The sequence below is a fragment of the Octopus bimaculoides genome, chromosome 14, assembly GCF_001194135.2.
Source record: "Octopus bimaculoides isolate UCB-OBI-ISO-001 chromosome 14, ASM119413v2, whole genome shotgun sequence".
Classification (NCBI taxonomy): domain Eukaryota; kingdom Metazoa; phylum Mollusca; class Cephalopoda; order Octopoda; family Octopodidae; genus Octopus; species Octopus bimaculoides.
In genome coordinates this window covers 21,920,114-21,941,599 of record NC_068994.1, presented here as the reverse complement: position 1 = coordinate 21,941,599, position 21,486 = coordinate 21,920,114, and the positions used below count along the sequence as shown (strand labels likewise).

At 35.9% G+C, this 21,486-nt stretch overlaps 1 protein-coding gene across 3 annotated transcripts in view; it reads left to right on the top strand.

Moving 5' to 3' along the window:
* Positions 1–21,486, top strand: part of LOC106876578 (uncharacterized) — a 90,010-nt gene that overhangs the window by 37,410 nt on the left and 31,114 nt on the right. The window lies entirely within an intron of this gene.

Genomic DNA, 21,486 nt, shown 5'->3' with positions numbered 1-21,486 from the left:
ATATATAAAGGCGACTCGTCAGACTCAAATAGTCTGACGAGTCGCCTATGCAGCTAAACGCTTATAGGTCGAAACCAATGGTCATTCTCTGACCGGCCATAACAAACAACGTTCTAAATATGTGTGTGTGTGTGCGCGTGTGCGTGCGTGCGTGCGTGCGTGCGCGCATGTGTGTGTGTGTATACACACACATCATAAATATGTATATATACATACATAAAAAATGTCTATATATCTTCTGATGATGAGGTACGGGGTAATAAAGTGGTACAAAGTCAAACTGTGGATGGCGATGTGAATTAGGCATAATGTTGAGAGAAAATGTCGTTGCTTTGACTGACTGTTATCCTGTTGTTCTCCGCTAAAACAAACTTTTATTAAAATATATCGATCATTAGCGAACTTTCAGAATCGTTAGAGCGTTGGACAAAGTATCTTGCGATATTTCTTCCGACTCTTAACACTCAGTTCAAATTCTGCGGAGATCAACTTTGCCTTTCAACTTCCGATATCGATAAAATAATGTGTCAGCCAATACCAGGTTTAATGTAATTAACTAACTCCCTTCCCTTGCTCCCATGATCGTTGGCCTTGTACCTAAAATTAGAAATAATGTAAACATAATACTTTAGTGTTAAACTACATCATAATATTATCCGAAGTAAATATTCGAAAATTTATAAATCGACCCACTTTGAATGTAAAATGTTCAAACTATATATTCTGTGAAATCAAATTAAAAGAAATTGAAGATGGATTGATCTGTAACTTGATGCGTTAGCTTGCACGCCAGCAACCAGAATCATCACCTCATAATCAACCACACCGACACCGGTACATAAACTTACTCATCAAATCTGTATACACCGACACACAGCAGCATATGCATAGATAACTTCAGCACCCACATATAAGCATGCAACATTCATTTGGGTAAAATGTACCAAATTGTACAGATCTACGCACTTATATAATTATGTTGTGAGGTTATTACAAAAGACTTGTTGTCAGTTTATATACATCATTTATTGCTACGTTGTTACAAAGCTTCATGTATACAGGTAGAATCAATCTTATATGAACGTCGTGTTTTACAGGTGCTGGATTTTCAACAGAAATTTGATAATTAAGCTAATTTTGCACATCGAAGCATATTCACGGCCGTATTGATTCTTCATCCATCTCCTAGTTGAGTATAGAGTTGTAAAAAAAAGCTAAAAGGAGAATCACGCTGGGTTGAGTATGAAGTAAAATTCTCTCCCGTTAATAGCTGTAAAAACAGCTATTAACGAGAGAGAATTTACCCATGACTGTAACCAATGATGTCTCAATTCCCTCTGCTTTTTCGCGCTAAAAGCCGCTGTATTTAAAGGCTCAGTTGATAGAAGGTTCTAGTGAGCAAAAAGTTCTGATTGGCTGAAATTGGGTCTTCACGCATGATAAACTCGCGATTCACATGCGGTCGCAAATGGAGTCGAAATCAATCGTCATACATAAAAAAAAGATTATACGATATCATGCATGAATACACATACACAGCTAAATCTTAATCTTCAGAGAAATATTCTCACAAGTGTTTGCAATTAAACGCATCCTTGTTTAAACAAGCACATTTCTCAGGTCAACTACTTCATCTGACTACCAATATGGACCTAAATCCTCACTTACTAAGGAATTAAACCTCACCCAATTTTGCGTCATCCTAAATTCTGGCTTTTTTCTCCTTAAACCATTTACCCCTTGCAAAGAGTGCCTAACTTTATTAAACTTGTTATGTGTTAGGTTAGTTAGATATGTTGAACTACAGATATCTCTCTCTCTCTCTCTCTCCGCGCATACACACGTATGTGTGTATATGTTTAAGTTTATCATTTTAAGTCGATTTTAAGAATAACAAGGGAATAACAACAGGACATTTATTGATGGGAAGACTCAATAGTAAAAGTAGAATCAAATTTATTGTAAAAATTATTCTTCACTGGGGCTTTATGTTTCACCTGGTGGCTTATTCAACCAGATTGGTGAAACATAGCTCCAGTCAAAAAGAATTGTGTATGTGAGTGCGTGCATGCGTACGCGCGCGCGTGTTAAGCAGAGACATTGAAAGAAAGATTTATATTCAGTGAGAGGGCCTCATCCACAAATTATCAAAATTGAAAGTGCGTTATTTTAATTATTTATCTTTTACCAAAGATCAAACAGTGCTTGACTGTATATTTGGCACTTTTTCGAAAGTGTATTGCGTGTCTTCTTGTGTACAAAATTTTCTATGATTTGTGAACTGAATTTTGATCCGATGTTGAATCGAGTTAAGCCACTAGATAGCTTTGTACCATGTTTGTTTTGAAATAGTAATTTATCCATTAAGGTTTACTGAATGAATATTCCGCTGAGGCAGATGTTGTAGGTACCTGAAGAAAAATTGGGAATAATGCACAAATATTTGGGGAAATACTTTCCAATTTAGAGTTACTTATTTTGTTGAGTAATATCCATGAGTTTGCCTTGGTGTAGTTATCTTCATTTCCATTTATTCATTTGAAAGTGCTTTGCTAATTACATCAGCATCGTAAATTTCTGCAAATGAAATGTACTTTGTGGTTAAAATATTTTCTATAAAGAAAGGTATTTTCTCGGCAGTATCAAATCTTTCTGTTTGGTTACCAATGTCAGAATCGAAAATATGAATAAACAGAAATCCGAAATAATGATTCTGCAGCATATGAGTTCAGGATCTTTTACCTGGCTTTCATCACTTGACTGGTTCTCATGACACAAAATTCTTTCTTTCACAAGTTAATATTTGCTTCTAGATTAAGTTAAGTATGCAGGCTTGGCCACCGGATAGCTGACATTCGATGAATGATAGTCTGTGTGCGTCAGAAGAGTTTACCTTCTTTTACGAGGCGATAGGAAGTGATATTACAGGCACATTCAATAGTTCTAAATATAGCAACTGCGTGGTACCAGTGGCGGCTCGTAGATAAAATTAGTGGGGGTGCTGCGTCAGAAAATTTTTAGCCGTTGTTTTAATATTGTGTAAAAGGAAACAAACATAAAAAGAAAATTTATACATTAACTTGATCGGTTCGCGTTTTAGCCACTGCCGAGTAGTGTGTTTAATTTATTCAGTGAAGCACAGTGCTCTCTCTCTCCCTAACGTGCAGCTTCCTATCTTGGACATGTGAACATGCGCACAACAGCCAAACACGGCGTCGCTGGAACTGTGAAGCGCACAGTTCTATACAAGGATTTTTGTATTTTTTTCATTAACTAAGTGTTGGCTACTGACATTAAGCTTAAGGATTATATAATGACCAAGTATAAAGAAAGAATTAAAGAAAAAAGGACTCATTATATTGAATGTTATCGATAATATCGATTGGAAATAGGGGGTGCTGCAGTTCCGCAGTGCCTATAAACGAGCCGCCACTGTTCAGTACTGCACTCTGTTGAATCATAGTCACAGAAATTCACTGTATAGATGCCATGTTTACTGTCAGAATCTGTTTTCTAGCAAAAGTTTTCCAAAAATACAAATCTTTCTTGACTCGATACTTCACCATCTATACTTTAAAAGTAACGAAGGATAAATGTGTGCTCGTTAGGTGCTAGTATTGGACAGCATTTTGCCTTTGATCTTCAGCTAACAAATATTGGTTTCAAATTTTGGCACAAGGCCAGCAAGTTCGAGGATGAGAAGTAAGTCGATTACATCGACCTCAGTGTTCAACTGGTACTTATTTTATCGATCCAGAAAGGATGAAAGGCAAAGACGACTCGGCGGAATTTGAGCTAAGAACGTAAAGACTGACGAAATGCCGCTAGGCATTTTTCCCGACGCGTTTCTGCCAGTTCACCGCCTTCAGCTGGCAAATATGCTTACAATATACCTCTATGTTTTTTGGATGTGTTTCACCTTTCTGACAAGGATTTTCAGTAAGAGATTCTAATAAGGTACAAGTTCAGTTAATCAACAAAATCTACCATTGTAAACATCGTCAACGAGATTAGTGGTAGCACGGGATGCTAACCACATTTCACCTCCAAAAACGAATGTACATATGAAATAAAACTCCTGAAATTCTTTATGGATGAGCCCTGTTAGAAATAGCCGCCAAATCTCATTCAAATCACTCGACTGACTTAGTAAAGAAAAGGTTACATAAGCTAATGTAGTCCTAGATATCTACGAACGCACAATAATCATTACTCAATACTTTTACTATGTCTCGTAGGTTAGGGTTGGCCAGGGGCTAAACAACAACAACAACAATACTTTATCAAACCATTAGGCTTCCTTATTGTACTACAAGACTTTGCCACCAACTTCAATGTGTCTCTGTAACTACCCACATCTATTCAGACACGCTCCTGCACACATTTACCCAAAATGCACATATCTAATGCATATATCAGATTTCCTAACTCTGCAACAAAATCAACAACCACATCTAATAACTCATCGTCACATCTATACCATTACCTACCATCCATGGACAAAAACATTATCCGCTGCTGCTGATGCAACGACTACTACTACTACTACTACTACTACTACTATCACTCACTCTTAACCTTCTACTGCTACCTCCACCAACATAACATGTTCATCTCTATCGTTAACAGACATTTGTTTACATTCTCTCTCTTTCTCCCCCCCCCCTTTCTCTCTCCCTCTCTCTCTCTCTCTCTCCCTCACACACACCCAACTACATCTACATGTGTCCAACAACAGCCACGAATTCTCTGTAACCACCTTCCACTTACCACCCACGCAGATGCTACTACCATCACACATAGAGTTCTACTCTATATTTCTATACATTTATCTTAACCCTGCCACTAGAACACCCGTACAAATACAATAATAGATCCCGGATTCTGGGTTAGCATTTACAAAGTCCTACCTATTCTCTCTCTCTCTCTCGTCCTGGAATAATTTTAACACTCAAAGCTACAGAGAGGAATAAGTACTGTTGTCATGAGCAACGAAAAACACCCCCCACCACCATTCAACCATCATCATCATCATCATTAGTGTCAGTAGCACCACTTTCTGCACAAACTATATTCCCCACCATTACCACCCTCACACTCCTCCAACACAACACACATTTCTATATCGATATCATTCTACTTTCTTGGTTTAGAGTTACATCGTGATGGTAGGTGGCGACGACTGTAGTAATGATGATGACGATCGTCATAACAGTCATAGTGATAATAATAATAATGATAATAATAATAATTTCTTTTAAAAATAATGATTTCTTTAATAGTAATAATAAGGAAAAGGAGAGAAGAGAAAGGAAAGAGGAGGGGGATAAGGAGGAAATAAAGGTGAATGATGAAATGGTGATGGTGATGATGATGATGATGATGATGATGATGATATTGTCAATGGTAGTAATTATACTAATGATGAAGACAACGATAATGACAACAATATCAACGTTGATGGTGGTCGTCTTCATTATTGCTCGCTATGCAACCTTTTAAGCTCATGCCCTATTTACATTGTTTCGTATGTTTAGACGTAGAGTCAATAGCAACGGTAGCAGCTACGGCGACAAAAAACTACCAACAATAAATATACTATAAGAACGGCAACAATAGACTGTAAAGTAGCACCTACTAATCTACCATCTTTCTTATTAGTAACACCAAGAAACATCAAGTACAACCAGCCATTACACTCAGCTTCATAATTGTAGCACAGTAGATGCGAAGAACACGGTCTAAAACGGTCTACAATGCCTGGACAAAAGTCATTCACGATTGGCGAGTCCTGCAAGGCAAATGATGCCTTTTTACATTTCATGTGCTGCAAGTTCTCTTGCTTTCCAACCTGCAGTTTATTAACGAGAATCGTCTTACCTTCCACTCTCCGAGACATGGAGTATCTATAAGCAGTATTCCCATGGAGAAAGCCTCTATATTTGTTGCCCGGTTATTTTATCCAATTTCATACTCCACGCACTGAAAAAAAATTCATCCAAAACTTTTTTCTTCATTCCATCAGTCTCACTACCAGACAAAACACCTCCGATTACTTCCAACAACGGCACCAACTCTTACAATGTCCCTTTTATTATCCTCCATACAACCCAAAGTTCTTCACACGCACTCTCTCTCTCTCTCTCTCTCTCTCTCTCTCTCTCTCTCTCTCTCTCTCTCTCTCTCTCTCTCCCTCTCACTCTCTCTCACTATCTTCTCTTCTTTTGCTACAATGTGTCTATTATCTATTTAATGCCACCAGTTTATTAATTAACCTATTGCTCTTACTTCTTACTTCTCAAAGACAGTCGTTAACAAACACTAAGTCCATCTCTTTCCATAACCACACAGATAGATTTACTGGAGACCTGCACTCCTAAGTCACTCAGTGGCCCTTCGCCCATCAGAAATTTGATGACAACAAATTTGTTGCACTTGGTGCCAGCCAAACGTTTTACTGTGTCTGGTATAGGTTTCTTTCTAATTAAACTGCCTGCCTATAGGTTCGACTTGTCTCGTCTGTTGGTTTGAAAACTTCATATCAAATTGCATCAAAACATCGTTCGTTCACAAAGGTTCCTTTCACTCGCATTCTAACAACTGTGGTGCAATCCAAGTTTCCCTTGAATCTCCCACATCCTTTCCATTCGCACACACAAACACACGATTTTAAATATGTGTTCGTGTGGGGGGTGTATTGTGTATCGTATATCATATAGAATGCATTAACATTTAATGTGCAAACATGAACACTTAAATGCATAAATAGGAAATTGTAGGTATCCACAAACAAGCATATATCAGCATGTCTCCAACCCAAGGTGTATTGATATATATTCACACAGTATTGATGCGTTTTGTTCACAAAAAAATCAAGACTAGATATGTAGATACGTACTGCACCTATCTTATATGTGCAGTACAACTATGAAAATTTCTAGGAGTGCATGAATGCGCGTTTGCTCTGGTGTACACCCCAGTTTTAGTGTATGTATACGTTTGTATGCGTGTGCAGTCATATACATATGCATGTGTATGACTGCACAGGCCTGTATATATATATATATATATATATATATATATATATATATATATATATATATATATACATAATTTTGTATGAGAGCGTACTTGTATGTATATAAGCAAATGTGTGGATGCACATGCGTAAACATATGTGTATATACATAAATGTATGGATATATGTACACACATGTATATGTATAGAAGTCGGTGTATATGTATATATCTATATACATATTTATATGTGTGTCAGTTTGTGTATAGGCAAGTGTAGACATACAGTTACATACATGCATGTGCCTATATTTGTACATTTATAAATAACCATGTAAGAAGCATATTAGAATACTTTAACGAAACTTTTTTATAGTAACACAGTGTATGTCAATCTATTATTTTTCTAAAATAATAAAAATTTAAAATTACATTAAAGAAGGCTTCTGACATCAATACTAACTTTCACCTCTTTATGGCGTACATTCTGAGAAAAATCGAACGGTGTTATCCATAAACATTTTATTATGAACCGTAAAATAGCACGAAACCATCCAATATATATTAAAAAAAAATTTTGGTTAATCAAAAAAAAAAAATCCCTCAACACAAATTGTAATCTGAATATGACACTTTTGCCACAGAATCCAACAAATTTCTTTTATTAAACCAGGAAGAAGAAAAAAACTATCCCCCACATTCATTTCTTCTCTACCGACATCCTACACACATATATTTTCCTCCAATACTTCTCCATCGAATTTCCTACGCAACCATTTCTCTTCCTTCCTGCCCACACCAACCTAATTTTCATTCGCATTACTCCAAAGGAACAACTCGCTAAAAACACCACATATAAGGTTTGAAAGAACAAAATAAACCCCAGTCCTGATGATTAGATTAAAAATTTGAGGTGTCTTATTGAGATATTTATCGACATATGTAGATGAATTTAAACATATGGCTGAGAATAAAGATACCTGAAGATAGAAAATGTTATATTTTGCCTACTATATTTGTTTTTGTTCCCATATATATTCATATAACATCAACAACAAAAACAAATAGAGAGAACCAAAAATATAACAAATAATTTCATACCATGAAGACACTGGTGCCCAAAGGTCTACAACAAAGATATCTTCTAACACGTTGAACATCATAGCATGATTGGGAAGCTACTGATGTGGTAAGTCACAGAGAATTACTAAGACACACTGAAGTGAGAAGTGCATGGTCGAAAGACGACAGCTTCATCATCAAACACGACAGAGCTGCAAATAAAACATATTGCATCCCACGTTAACATATCTCTGTGGATATTAACATTTGATATATATTTGAAACGGAGTCCCATTAATAGTACAGTTATTGCGAAGTGCTGACATTGGGAATCTAAATTATTGGTGACTAATTTACTGAATTAATTCTGTTTCGATCCTTGGCGAGATTATGTTGACAAATTGGGAACATGATCTCCAAGGACAGAAACAGTATTAACTCTGTAAACTAGTTACCTATAAAATAATATACACTCTATTTTTAGTGATGGTGTCATTAGTAGTAATGTTAGCGGTGGTGCCAGGGGCGATGTTAACTGCTGGTACTAATGGTGTAGGTGTTATATGGAGAGTTGTTTTCAGTGGTAGCGTTATTGTTGGTTGTGTGTTTATGGTAGTGCGTTTTTGATAATGATTTTTGCTGGTCGTGGTGACTGTGTTCTTGTATTGGTGTTGTTGGTAGGTTTGAATTTGATGACGATGATGATGATGACGACGACGAGGAGGATATATAAATGTTACAGTTGTGTTGTGTTTTTTGATATAGTATGTTGGGTATTTGATGTAGTATGTCATCATACCAAAACTGTAAGGCATTGCCAGAAGTTTGTAGTTGGCTCAAGCTCTAGACCGATGTCTAAGATAATAAGTTACTATAACTAACACTATCACTGCTACCACCACCTTACTAATACTCCTTCCTCAAATATCTCTGACCCTTCTACCCAACTCTAGTCCGCACTCAACCAGTCAGATATAAAGAAATGTTTCCTGCCTGTTTGAGTGTAGTATGCATGCTTCCGAGCACGCGCGCGCGCCTGCTTATACTATAAATTCATTTTGCTATGTTATACCACTTTCTATAACTTGGATCAATAAATAGTTAAAGTTCACTGTTAATTTATCTGGTATAGTCATCCATTTTGTATTGCAGAAATACAATCTAATGTTCATGTTATTTAGAAAGTTAAAATGACTATGTGGATGTAGTATTGGTCTTCCATGTTATAGTTTATGAGTTGACTGATTAATAATATAATAAATAGATAAGGAAATACAACCAGCCATTCTATATCTTTAATTAATGCTTTTTCCTAAATTATGTATCCACTGGAAAGGGTAATGATGGCCTCTATTTGTATGAAGAGTACGTCTAAATTCTGACTAACATTTCACTTTGAGCCATTTATTACTGAAGCATTGTATTGTCCACTTAGCTCTCAACATCCCATTTCATCTATCTGTATGCAGATTTTATTTTGTCAACCACATCAAACAGTTGTAGCACTGCAAAATTAACGAGTGTTTTGGGATCTTACAGAAGAAATGTTAGAAGTTCAACTGTCAATTTTCCTCAGTAAAATCCCTAAACGGTTAAAACGAAACAAATTTCCAGACTGTATCAGGTTGAGTGCACCTCAAAGTATTTGATCACTAGCTGAGGATTAGTTGATGATATAGAATGATAAGTAATTTATAGACTCTAGGTGATGGTATGGAGTAGTTAGTTATACAATTCAGAGAGTTTAATTGATTGTATAAAATGTACCATATACAGTTCACAGATAACATTTGGTTTCATAGAATACTTAACTGCACAAATAACATTAGTTGAGGATATGATATAGTTAACCAGTGACACAGCAATAATTAACTGAAGCTGTCTACATTAGCTAAGGGTATCAGAATAGTTACAATTACTTAGTTGTAACCAATGGCATTACATTGACTTCGTGAAAGTCCACACATGGTACAGGAGTGGTTATCTAAATATCTCTACAACAGCTAATGATGTGGAAAGGCTATCAGAAGCTGCCTACATTTGTGATGGTACGAGAACGATTAGATAAAAATCCATACATTAACTGATGATGTTGTAATAGTTAATTGAAATTTTTTGCGTTATCTAACATTACGGGAATGATAACTGAAATTATCTACAATACATGAACAGTTAGGTAAAACTATGTCAGCTGATAGGATAGTAGAGTTTTCATTAGTAATGGATTGGAAATGGTGGGGTGAAAGATGAGGAGACAGCTGCCACTGACATTATGACTACTTGCTGGAAGTTTGGTTAGTATCTTGTCTGAGAGTGTATTTTCTTTTATATCTGTCATGAGACGAGTAGCTTGCAACTAGCACAGAAAGCTGGTGCAACAGTGTGTACACCATTTCACACCACTACCATCCTCCTGACAAACCCTACACTTTTAGCTTGCTACTGCATTGATCACTTTGCAGTAACATTTTGAGAATGTTGTATCGATTTGTGTTGATGTTTTTAAGTCCAATCTTATCAGTATTCCAATGCAAACACTCTCCACCCACCCACCTTCAGCAATAATACCAACAGCACCACCACCGTAATTTAACATGTAGCCAAACAAATGCATACAAACACACACACTCACATCCATATACATGCCCGGATACACTCGTTCATTCATATACGCACACCAGTCATTAGTCCCTTACATATAATAAATATGTATATAGCGACATGTCTATAATTGTTATAACCTTATAACCAAATCTTAATCTAGTCCTCAGACTGAAGAAAATTAATTTAATTATTCAACGACTGTTCTTCAAAAAAGTGCAAGGATTTCCTCACATGACCAAAGTGGATCAACCAAATTCCACCGCTCTGAGTGAATAGTAAGCAAATTCCTACTTCCAATAGACTTGTAACTGTACAAGGATTAAAAGAATATCGATTTCAAATTTTGGCACATAGCCAGCAATTTCGGGGGAGGGGTTAAGTCAATTGCATCGAACCCAATACTCAACTGGTACGTATTTTATCGATCCCGAAAGGAAGAAAGGCAAAGTAGACCTCGGCGGAATTTGAACTCAGAACGGAAGACAGACGAAATACCGCTAAGCATTTCGCCCCGCGTGCTAACGATTCTACATCGTTTCTATTATAGGCACAAGGCCTGAAATTTCGGGAGGGGGTATTAGTCGTTTACATCGACCCCAATACTCAAATGGTACTTATTTTATCGACCTCGGAAGGATGAAAGGCAAAGTGGATCTCGGCGGAATTTGAACTCAGAACGTGAAGACGGACGAAATGCCGCTAAACATTTCACCAGGCGTGCTAACGATTCTGCCAGCTCACCGCTTTAGATTAAGAGATAATATCAACGATAAAAACACAGAGTAATGTATTTGACTAATAAAGTTTAGTGGTCACTATTTAGTGGATAATCCACAGACGTATCAAATAGACGTGGGTTTAATTACTTATAAACATTTTATGGGGATTAAAAGCTGGATTGTTTACCAAGTGGCCAAAATTCCACAAGCTGCGTTTGCTTTGAGTTCTAAAGTAAGATCTTTGATGCTGTTTGTTCAAGTTTGCCTGACTCTATAGCAATTCGACTCTTACACAATTGAATGATTAGTGAGAAGATGCTCAATCTAATCCATTATTCCAAAATTTAAAGCATTTCACTCATGCAAGCTTAGAAGAATTGAGATTAGAGTAAAATAAAAATAAAATGCATGTAAAATATCTGTGCACATGCATATAAACACACACACACACACACACACGCACGCACGCACGCAAGCATACATCTTTTATCTCTTATCTTTTACTAGTTTTAAACAGAGGCTGGAGCCATGCTGGAACACCACCTTGCAGTGTCACTGGGTTTTCTCTACGGTTTCTAGTTAAGTAGCGAATAAGATGAAGCTGCTCTTCTTTGTATCTCCTGCTGCGATGTGGGTTCGAGGGTGTCTCAGATAAAAATTTGTTCAGATGCTCTTTGAAGAATGTATCTTCTCATTTCGTGTAAAGAAAAGCAGCAAGTTTAAAGATATTGCTTCATTTATATAGAAGATCAATAATAAAACAAAATAATGTAATAGATGCAAAAAAGTAACGAACACGCAATACAGTGAAAAAAGTATTAAAATAACCGTTAACGGATATGGATGTATAAACGCCCTCGCGTAGGTTGTATGGCGCATGTACACTCGCTCATACAAGCATCCAGGAGATGTAAGCATACGCACACATGTGGTTTGGCGCACATACGTTCACATAGTTAGTTAAATAGTTACTTAAGAACGGGGAGGTTAGAACTAAACTTAATTTATCCGTACCATAAGGTAAATTATGTTAACGGTTACTCAAATTCATTCTAACTGCATTGTGCAAAAGTACATTTATTTGCATGCAAGCATTTTGAGTGTCTTTCAGAAATTCTATTAATGATTTTCTCATTGGTTCGCAGAACAAACAAAGATTCCTCGGAGCAGAGTCGCCATCTCCTGGAAATTGTATATGATTTTGCGTGCCTTACCATGGTCCAAGTTATGTTATACTTAATGTTATCTTCCTTAAGTCGCCACACAAAATCGGCCAAAGATATTGAATGTCTCCGATTGATTTTCTTGAAGTTGACGACATGGTCACGATAACGATTCTTGAATGAATCAGTTGTTTTCCCAATGTAAACATACGGCCCCAATGTGCATGGTACATCTATATACAAGATTTGTACTCATACAGAGGTTCATCAATGGGCATTTTGATTTTTCTCTGCATGAGCATATTATATTTATCTGTATATATGGCAGTTCTGTCTTCATTTTGCAACGTTGTTACCGTGTTGGCTATATCACATTCGTTTCTACTATCACGATATGGCCGTATTTGATACTTTTCATTGCGGTTTACATCTCCTTTGTTGGTATTTTGTTGGGTTATTGAACTGTTGCTTCATTTTACTATTGTTTATGCGGTGCACATGCTGCTCTAAATTAATAAAGTTAGCGTAAGATACCTCCACGGTGTGTCAATTAAAAATAGCATAGTATCTATTTGATTTAGGGATGTATTTGTCTAAAGCGGCAAAAAATTTCCTAGTGATCTTCGTTGAAACATGTGAACCGAAGATTAGGTTGTATCAGAGGACATCATGATTCCTAGATTTGTTGTTTGGCTTATTTGTTCGAGTGTTGTATAGGATTGGAACAATTTACTGTGTTATGAGCAGAAGAAATATTATGTCATGTATCTTTATGAGTTTTGGTTAGTAGTTTATTGCCTTGACCAATTCTTCCTAGTCTGTATTCTCGATCTGAGTCAGTTCGCATACCGTAACGTTCTGATGGTGTACAATGTGTGTCATTACTGGAGGAATTAGCAAGGTTATGTGTGCCTGTGTCTTGCTTATATTGAATTTTCTCACGATATCCAGCTCTAGCTAAACCAGTATCATAATAAGGTGCTTGTGATTCGAAAATTTTATTATTAGTGGATAATCTAAAAATTCTTGTTCAAATATTCTTAACTAAACCCCGTATTATTGAAGATAGATGGTTGGATGCTACATTTATATATTTAATATTACCATTTGGTTTATGAAATGGTTCGAATCGTCCAGTATCAAGACAGGAGGTAGTGTCAAGGAAATTTACTCTACGATAATCATTTCCTATTGTAATGTTGAGTCCTAAATTCTTAAAAAGTCTAAATGCAGTGGGAATGAATTTGAGTAACTGTTAACATAATTTACCTTATGGTACGGATGAATTAAGTTTAGCTCTAACCTCCCCACTCTTATAAACACCAAGTAGCTATTTAACTCGTTATGTGAATGTATGTGCGCCAAACCACACGTGTGCGCATGCTTACATCTTCGTGGATGCTTGTATGAGCGATTGTACATGCGTCATACAACCAACGCGAAGCCGTTTATACATCCATATCCGTTAACGGTTATTTTTAATACTTTTTTTCACTGTATTGCGTGTTCGTTTCTTTTTTGCATCTATTATTCTATTATTGATCTTCCATATAAAAGAAACTATAGCCTTTAATTTGTTGCTTTTCTTTACACGTAACGAGAAGATACATTGCAAAACTGTTGTTTTAACGGGTTATATCTATTTATCACCCGCAGAGACACATCTGCACCATCGGATGCTCCTGAACCAATTGTTAAGTATCCCGCCCGTGAGGGATCGACGCTAGATGTGTCGAAACAATTGTAGTGATTAATAAAAATTCTCATATATTTCATCTTCCATCTCTCATTAACCAAATACATAACAAACACTGAAAGTTACCGTGCTCCACCAGTAAGCTACCAGGTATAAACCATTCGTTTTATTATCTTGTGTGTGTGTGCGCGCGCGCGCGTGTGTACATTATATCTATATACTTTATATCTTATGAATGTGTATGTAAGAAGGGGAAGGAGAGGGTAAATTATGAATAAAGTTGAATAAATTTAATATCAATATTTCAGTGCAGTTTTTTCTTTTGAATTCATTGCAATTAGTTCTGAAACAATTTTGATAAAATATTGCATATGTATTAAAGTGTTTTGGGATTGGGAGATAATTGAGGAAAATATTATAGAAAGAAAAAAATTAAGAGAGGTAAGGTTTAAAGCATGCAATTGTATAGTGAAGGGGGATAATTGGTTAAAAGTTGGAAATATAGAAATAGCTGAAAGGAACGCAAAATAACTGATTACCGACAATTTTTGGAATAAACACACACATACATACATACAATGTTGAATGCTTTAATGACGCGATTATATTCTTTAAAAGAATATATATATGTATATACTCTTTTACCTGTTTCAGTTATTTGACTGTGGCCATGCTGGAGCACCACTTTTAGTCGAGCAAATCGACCCCAGGACTTATTCTTTGTAAGCCTAGTACTTATTCTATCGGTCTGTTTTGCCGAACCGCTAAGTTACGGGGACGTAAACACACCACCATCGGTTGTCAGGCGATGTTGGGGGACAAACACAGACACACATACATATATATATACATATATACGACGGGCTTCTTTCAGTTTCCGTCTACCAAATCCACTCACAAGGCTATGGTCGGCCCATGGCTATAGTAGAAGACACTTGCCCAAGGTGCCACGCAGTGGGAATGAACCCGGAACCATGTGGTTGGTAAGCTAGCTATTTACCACACAGCCACTCCTACGCCTATATATATATATATGTGTGTGTGTGTGTGTGTGTGTGTGTATATACAGAGAGAGAGAGAGTGGGAGAGCACACACACACATACACACAATAAAACAAAATCAAGAGAGACTGTTGTTGGTCTGCATTGGCAAGACTTATTATTAGATGAAGACCATATTAGAATATTAATTGGTAACCCAAATTACTGAATTTTTCAGAAAGTTTAACACAAAATCGTAGTACAGAAAGACTTCCTATCAAAATGTAGATCAATCACGAAAGTAAGTCACTCTCATTGTTTTCTGTATTTGGAGTTTTGCAATGACTAGTTTGAAAATTTGGGGCATTCTGTAGTTGCAAAAGAAAATTAAGTACTGAATTTTAATTAAGAAGAAACATTTTTGAAAACAATCTGTCATGAGAATTTGAAGATTACAGCATACAAGGCTTGTTAGAATGTCTATACGATTTGACTGCTCAAATCAATCTTCACTAGATATCAAATTTTATGTTATTTTTAATGGGATAACAAATGAAATTTGATAAACATATGTCACTGGTTCGAAGTTGCTTCCGAAATGCTTAAAATTCTAAGAGTGTCAAATTTTGAATGAGCTCCTTGTCAATCCAGTATATTATTTCAAATGTTGACTTTCAATGAGCATTCACCCTGGTTTGTACAATTACGAGACTTTCATACAATTTTTAATAAAACTATTTATACTTCATAGAATAATTACTTTCCTAACAAGCTGGAGAAAAATTTTGTAACTATGGCCAGGACTTGTTGATTGAAACTGGAAGTCAAAGCAACAGTCCTTTTTCTAGGTGTGTGTGTGTGTATGTGTGTGCGTGTGTGCGCGCGTGCGCGCGCGTGTGTGTGTAGTGTGTGTGTGTGTGTGTGTGTGTGTGTGTGTGTGTGTATGCGTGCGTGCATGTGTGCGTGTGTACATTATATTTCGCATATGGATTATCTATTCTGTTATTTCTGAGTTTTTTTCTATGAAACCACTACTATTTAAGCAACCATCATTGTAAAATTTAGAAGTGTCATTTGATACAGTTTCATTAGACGCAAAATTGTAATTTTGTAAACATATATTGTTAAGAAAACTATTTAAAATATCTTTCATGCAATCAGAAAACCTATTAATGTAATTTAATGACTCATTAATTAACTTGCAAAATGGTAACTGTGCGTTGTTAAGATTGACTTTTAACGGTTAGAGTTGCGTTGAGGAATAAAACTGGTTTGAGTTCCAATATAAGTGTGTATGTAGATAAAGGCAGAAACAGAAAACCAGGAGGATTAAATGCGACGATTTATTGAACCCATTAAAGAACATTAACAAGGCAAAGCTGTTGAGATACGTCTTGGAATATACTGTCAGCAAATATACACAATGATTCTCATGCAGTTGGTACATGATGTATGCGGTGTAGAACAGGAAAAATAAATACGTGATATGACTTCTGCTGGAAGACACGAACACAAGTTCGCGTCAAAGGCTACCTGCGAAATAAATCTTGCTCTCTGCCGAGATCTGAACTCGACTGCACAACTCACACAACTAAAGAAGAAGCAGAAAAGCTTTCCTTATATAGCTGATGCTGGGTTCCCAGCAGATAGACATAAATTTCCCACGCTCGACTGGTCTGTCACGTGAAGAGATGGATAGCCCGCGTAAAGCTAGAAGGACTCGACCATCACGTGACCATGTGACAAGTTGTAGAAAACATCGTACGAGACGATTTGCGCCTATTTAAAGGTAAACAAGCAAATTTGTAAACATATACTTGCTACAGACTGTAACATCAGAAAAGTCTACCTTAACACATGAAGCGTGACGGCCCACGATTGTGACCGTCAGGCACAGGTCGACAGGCCACGATCGTGGCCCAGAGAGATGCATTTAATTTATGGGCATTTGTTGGGGTCCAATATCACTCAAACGCTCCGATACCCCACAGAATGCAAGAGGACTAATAGTTCAACTAATAACTTTTCAGATGATGTAGGACTTGCCACCATTATATACTAAGAAGATATTTTAATTATTTTTTTGTTTTTTATGTGTGCATGGTAGTCTCAGTTTCATAAAATGTGTTCAGCAGTCCATGCTATGTAAGTGCAAATCCCAACACTTTCTGGGTTAAGATTAATTTCAACTGATAACGGTTATGACTAAAAAGTTTACGGAGTTTTTCTAAAATCTTTCAGTTTTTATGTTTGAAATTTCTGGGCATTAACAAAATGTCATAGCAAATATAGTGAAACTTGAAATATATAATCCTACAATATTATTTATTTCCGTCTACTTTCTTGCTCCCACTAAAAGTAACATTGAAAAGATTTTGATTTTTTAAAAATCCAAATACTTTTGTCATTAAACAAAATAGATTTCCTCGTATGTAGGGATTGGTACGCACGCGCGCACGCACGCACACACACACACACATTTTAAGTTACAAGTGAAAGAAGGAATACTCATTGCATGTTATAAAACATATTTATTGGAAGTCAGTCAATGATTTACTCAACTGTTATTTGGAATTTCTCATCACGTACAGTCCTTTGGGTAATGACCACCTAATCACTAACGTTGCATACTGATGGAGTTACTGCCACGAGTTTCAAAAATAAGAAAAATAACTTAGAATCCTTTTCAGTTTACTAAAGAGAACAATGTGATGTTTTCATATCGTCGGCAATTTTTTCAGACAAGGCTTCTAAATGATTGTAGAAACATTATACGTGTATCAGGTATTCTGATTTACTCTGTGTGCTAGATAAATAAATACTACAAGGTTTTGCAGATTTTTGTTATCCCAGATATCGTGATCATCTGTAGCATATGAATTAGGGAGTTGCAGTCTCTTCCCAAGAACACAGGTTCAGCCATATTTTGCTCCAGATGTGTAGGTACGTATCCTATTGCTTCAGTAATAATAAGTTTGAAGCTGAAAGCGTATCTTGGGTACTGGATTTGAAAACTTTTTATCACTGGTCTATAATTCTCTTTCTCCTATATTTTTCTGACAACATTTATGTCCAGTGGGCAACTGATTTCTATAACAGGACATATAATTTTTTTTGTTGTACCCACACAAGAATATTTTGCCAGTTGTGTTTTAACTTAGTGGTTATTTTCATTTTTAAGTTCCACAAATATTCTTTTGAATCATTGGTCTCATAATCAGCTTTGTCAACTGGTATTTTGTATGTATGTATGTATGTATGTATGTATGTATGTATGTATATACGTATGTACGTATGTATGCATACGTACATACATACACAAATTTGTAAATGAACGGATGTAAATGGATGACTACTATGTTATTATAACAAAAATATTTTTGTACAAAGCAGTTTCAAAATATCTCATTAATAGTGAAAACAATCAGCTTTAGAACAATAAGACAAAGCTAAAATGAAGAGAAAGTTGAAAATAAAGCCACGCCCATATTCGCAAGAAACATGTTTTATACTGTCATGGCAGCAACTCTGTATATCAAGCCATGTATTTCAATATATAGCTAGATTTATATTTTCAAGTATTTCTTTGTTTAAGCTCAACTTATATATCGATCGTTACTTATTGATACAAGACCATCTTAACAACGTTTTAATTCCCTGTGCTGGACCCAACATGTGCAACCACAGAATTTATAGATTAGCACTGAGCTCCATAGAGCCATGGATACCTGGACAACTGCTCACTTTGTCCATGTTTTAAGAATGTACAATGTCTATCGCTTTAACCTCTGTTTTCCCATGTTTGCATACATGCATAAAAATACATGCTGACAGATCAATAAAGAGATAGTTGATAGATAGATAGATAGATAGATAGATATATAGATAGATTGGAAGGTAGGTAGGTAGGTAGGTTAGTAGTATGTATGGATGGTGATATAGATTGGGAACTTGACAATTTGAACAGCACTCAAAACAGTAAGAAAAATTGACACTGCATTAAACAGCTGAACATATCTATTTGCATCTCATGTTCTTTGTTTATATAATTGCTTAGGAAATAAGTTAACCTTGTAAAGGGATGATTGCATCCAAAGAAATATTGGTTTTATACCTAGTAATTTTGGGAAATGAAATTTCATTAAATAAATAGGTATGTATTAAGAATAAAGTTCATGTTTGGTTAAATGAAGGAAAGAAAATGGAGAGTTAAGATAATAATAATCTATTATTAAAGAATTGGTAATTTTACTTCTTACAGCCGTTTCTATTAGTGCTCAATAGGTAAAATACAAATTTATGCTTTAAATTTGCATTTATATGTTATGAACATAATTTCATCAGAGAAAGATATACATTAAGATATCACACATGGACCCTTCCATTCATGCAAGAACCTGCTTACAAGAGTCTGCTTGCATGAGCGGAAGAATCCACATGTAATATCTTAAGGTGTATCTTTCTCTGATGAAATAATGCTCATAACATATAAATGCAAATTTAAAGCATGAATTTGCATTTTACCTATTGAGCACTAATGGGAACGGCTGTAAGAAGTAAAAATTACCAATTCTTCAATAATAAATAATTATTATCTTAACTCTCCATTTTCTTTCCTTCATTTAACTGAACATGAACTTTATATATATATATATATATATATATATATACTAGCAGCTAAGCCTGGTTTCACCCGGTCGGTTTGGATGATGTGACTGTAAAACCTGCTCTGTGTAAGCATTCGACACTTGTTTGGGCACGCTTACGTTAAATAACAATTTTAGAATGACTTTTTTCTGTCAAAACGCAAAAAAATAACTGACCAACAAAAAAAACAACCAGGATTCAACCAAATAAATAAATAAACCGAAATCTTAAGCAAAAATGAACCATCCCACTTCCATTGCGCGCGCACAGGCACACACCCACACATTCACATACCCCCACCCCTTTTACATACACACATACATTCACACAGAGTTGGAACGCTGTTTGATTTATTTTTTCAGCGTACAATTTTCATCATCCCACTACCAAGTATGACATCACCCATTACTTCCTTATTCTCAAGACAAGAAAGAATCGCCCATGTCAAATTTATATGTATAGACTAGCCTTCAAGCCGCCCTACGAGTGGGATTCAGGCTAGCTCCTGTGGAGGGCCCCACTATCGGGCCGCTTCACGGCCCTCTACCCTTCTGTAATGTAATGGACTCGGACATATTTATTGTATATGTATCTCCTGGTAGTAATTATCCGATACCCCATTCCAAACTCCCTACCCAACATATACCCCAAGCACCAAATGCAACCGGAACAGGAAGATTAGTTTTCCACCTAGACATAAGTTTCATAAACTACAATATTATATATCCACACTACCACACTTGAAACATACCTGTTATAACTCTCTATCGCGATTTGAACGTACGTTAAAGTATTTAAAATGCCCAAACTTATTTCTGCAAATGTGCTAAGCACTGATGCTGCTCATGGTTTAATCATTAAGTGTAGAAGCGAGGTAAATGCAGTAAAAGTAGAGGTGTTAGTGGGGCCCCCATTTAAGCGGCCCTTCTGAAATTGAACCGCCTTACGATATTCCCTGGGAGTTCATGGTATGAAATTTATTGTCATTACTCCGATTTGGTCGCCAATGCCATGTATTTAGTTTTAAATGAGGTAAAAACAATGGGAGTCAGTAGGGCTCCAATTAGGCAGTCCTTGAAAAAAATAGACCTCTTTAGGACATTTCTTGGGATTAGGGAAGTTGCTGGTTTGAGTTTCGTTGTCGGAGAGGAGTTAACGAACATAAAAACGTAACGGACAGAGAAACATCACTCAAATTTATATTAAGATATATATACATACATATATACATACATATATGAATAAATACATACATCTGCGCCTGCCTTTCCTTTATGTCACACCTTATATGTATTTGTGTGTGCGTGTGTGTGTGTGTGTGTGTGCGTGCGTATGTGCATGTATGTAAATATATGTCTGTATATGTATGTATATATAGATATATATGTATATATATATGCGTGTGCGTGTGTATATATATGTATATGTATATATATATATATTATTTTATTTAAAAAAAGTTCCAACTCTGTCTGTTTTTTATGTTTTTTATTTATATTCTTGTAAAATTTATGTGGGATATAGAATATGGAATATATAATATATAATATTAAAAAAGATGGATGGTACAATGAAATGAAGTATTGAAACATTCATT